Source organism: Eleutherodactylus coqui, chromosome 2, assembly GCF_035609145.1.
Source record: "Eleutherodactylus coqui strain aEleCoq1 chromosome 2, aEleCoq1.hap1, whole genome shotgun sequence".
In the NCBI taxonomy this organism is placed as follows: Eukaryota; Metazoa; Chordata; class Amphibia; order Anura; family Eleutherodactylidae; genus Eleutherodactylus; species Eleutherodactylus coqui.
In genome coordinates, this window is record NC_089838.1 from 35,951,746 (window position 1) to 35,955,234 (window position 3,489).

The window sequence follows — 3,489 nt, forward strand, 5'->3', positions numbered from 1 at the left end:
TCCAGAATTCACATAAAGCTCTCTGAGGCCTGAAAGGGTTTCGAAGGATCAGGTGCTGCAGACGACCATCAAGCTCAATGAATTATGGATGTTATATATGTGAGCAGAGCCCTTCCTGTCCTCGGAGACACTTCTTGCTGTCACCTTATCTGCCTGCTTTGCAAGAGATATGCTAGAGGCACCTGCAACGCAATGTAAAAAACCTCTCCGTTAGAAGCTGGATAAAAAAATTATACATGTAATACAACATTCAGAAGCGCAGGCCGGAATGTTAACTCTTACGCATTTCTTGCTTTTTGTGAGATATTTACTAGCATTGTCTTTAGATCACAGATTGATTATATGGAGTTAATACATTTTATTTAAAAAGTATGTTAGATACTTATAATAAGTATACATACTTACACTGAATGACCTTTTTATTAGAAACCCTATCTAGTGGCACATTGGACCTTTTGTGGTTTTCAGAACAGTAGCAATTCATTATGGCATAGATTGTACTTGAAGTTAAAATCGCTCTGCAGGAATTTTGCCCCATGGAGACAGGAAGAGTCTTATTGTCAGGATTCGAACCGGGAACCTCCTGGGCTCCAGTTGGAAGCTCTCACTACTCAGCTATCTAGCCTGTTGACAGTTCCCTTGCATAACTCTCAGCTTTGTTCCCTGATCCCAGTTATCTAGTTCCTGCCTCCTGGTCCTGACCCCGCCTCTGTTCCTATTTAGGCTCATTATAAAAGCCTAACCCTGCCACTGCATCAGCACGTGATTATTCTGCTCCAAGGCTTAATCAAGCTACAATTCTATCTGCTCCTCTGCAATTCTACTGAGACCTTCTGATACCGACTCCTGGCTTCCCTTCTGACTACGAGACTCACCTCATGCACCTGTACTGCTACTGAGACGTGCTAACCCTTGGCTTCCCTTCTGAATACGCTTTTCACCTCATCCAGCTGTACTTCTGAGGCTCCAGTGCTTGAAACTGTTACACGTGCAGTTGCTGCAAAGTAGATGGGAGTGCTGCATGCTCAAAACACATGGCAGGAAGTGTTTATCAATTCATGCTGCTGGTGCCAAATTCTGACCCTCCCATCAGCATGGTGGAACAGAAATCGGGATTCATCTGACCAGCTTTCCCAACTACTGAGTGATCCAATTTTTTTGCTCTCTTGCCCTCTGGAGTTTTGATTTTCTGTTTCTCTTAAACAGCAATGGCGCTGGAACTGATCATCTGTTGTTATAGCCCATCCATGCTAAAGTCTAAGAATTGTGCGTTCAGGCATGTTAGTTGGAGCACCAGCATTGTGTCTGGCTGTAATTTATTTAAATGTGCACCGCCTCTTCGTTAGAGTGATTCTTCACATCCTCCTCTGACCCTTTTCGTCGAATTGTTTTTGTCCACAGGATACCCTTTTGCTAGATATTTCTCCTCAAGCAGACTATTCTCGGTACAGTCTCCACACCCTGCACAAGAAAACCCCACAGGCCTCGGCTGGTCTGGCACCGATGACCAGGCCTCATTGGAAGTCACTCAGATCGCTTGATTTTCCCATTCTAATGTGGGTTCACATTTGCCTTTATGCTGCAATTTGGGGTCACATGTCTAATTTCCATACAGAGAAGCTGCAATTGTAAAAGGGACGGTGTCTCTAATAGAATATATAACCACCCAACTCTCCAACATGGGAATAGCAGGCTGCTTTGTGGCTGCAGAATCCATTAGTTAAAGCCTATGCTTTTTACTTTGGTCACTTTCTGACACAGCTGTGGGTTAGCGGAATGCCCGTTGAGGTGTTCCACACCCTGCTACTCTCCATACAACCACAACTCAAGGTTCGTTATTTTTGTAATAGTCTATCTTTGAATGGAGCTGAAGCAATTATATTTCCATTCAAAATATAAGTGCTTTAATGTATACTAACCCCACTTATTTTGCTTTGTAGCAACATCTGCTGATATATGCAATTTATCTTAAGGCTGAGGTCAGATGAGCATGTTTTTTGACGCACCTATGTGGAAAAATGTGCTGCTCGCATAAGCAGAAAATGCATTAATGGGCAAAGTTTCATATGTGTGTGAAACTTTGCCCGTTCACTGGAGCAGCTGAGCTTGGAGAAGCGCAGCTGCTTTACAAAGGTCCCCTCATCACTGAACACTGTGATAGCATTGTCACAGTGTTCAATGATGATGGGACTTCCTGCGGGGATGAAAGAATCCCCTGTTACAGCTTTCACAGCTATGGCAGAGGAGCGTGATGCCATGCCATTGCTTTCAATGGGCCCGAAAATCATCCCCAGCTGCAAAAACAAAATCATAACTCACCTAGAAGCGCTGTCCGGCTCTTCTCTGTGGTCCCGGCAGTCTTCTTCTGTATCTCTTCTGTGTGGGGATTGAAAAATACCCGCCTTCTTAAAGTGCTGCCTCTGATTCACTGAGCGCTGTGACCAATTTAGAGACAGTGCTCAGCTTTCATTCAATGAATGGCTGAGCGCTGTCTCAAATTGGTCATAGCGCTAAGCCAATCAGAGGCAGCGCTTTCAGGAGGCGGGGATTTTTCATCCCCGTCCACCAGAAATACAGAAGAAGACTGCCAGGGAGCACATAGAAGAGCCAGACAGCGCTTCTAGGTGAGTTATGATTTTTTTTTCTGCAGCTAGGGATGATTTTCGAGGTAGGGCTTATATTTAGCGCCCTCCGTTCCCCCAGAAAATCATCACTGCCTTCATCCCATTGCCTTCAATGGGGCGGCAGCAGCGTCGCCTCCATTGAAAGCAATGGGATAGCATCGCAGTTCTCTGCCACAACTGGGACAGCTGTGGCAGGGGATTCATTCATCCCCGCTGTAGTCCCTTCATCACTGAACACTGTGACAGTGCTGGCACAGTGTTCAGTGAAAAGGGGACTCCCCTTGGGGATTTATGGAACTCTCCGGGAGTCCCCTTATCCCCGTGGGGACTAAGGAGTTAACAGGGGGACATTTAAAAGGTGCTTCTGGCAAGAAGCACCTTTCAAATGTCTTGCTGTAAGCAGCAGGGAAGCTATTGGCAGTGCAGGAGCTTCCATTAACTCCTGCTCCCATAGGAGTCAATGGAAACTGCTGCAAAACACGTACCAAAGATAGTGCGTGTTCTATCTTTTTTAGGTGCGTGCTGTTTTAAGCTTCAAATTTTGCACATGCAAACTTCTCTGTAGGAACCCATTGGTTCTTTTAGAAGCGTCATTATGCGTGTGCAAAACACACGCTCATCTAACCGAGCCCTAAGGCCCTTTGACTCTTTATGTTGTTACATGAGCAAATCTATACACTGTACTTATACACATTTCTATTTGAATCTGTTTTTTCTATATATTATTGCTATTTTTTAGCTCTTGTGCTTTATTAGGCCTCTTTTACACGGGCGACAATGATATCGGCGCAAGAAAATCGCAGTGATACCGCATCTGTGTTCTGCGAAATATCGCTGTATTTTCTCTCACTGATATTGTCATTTT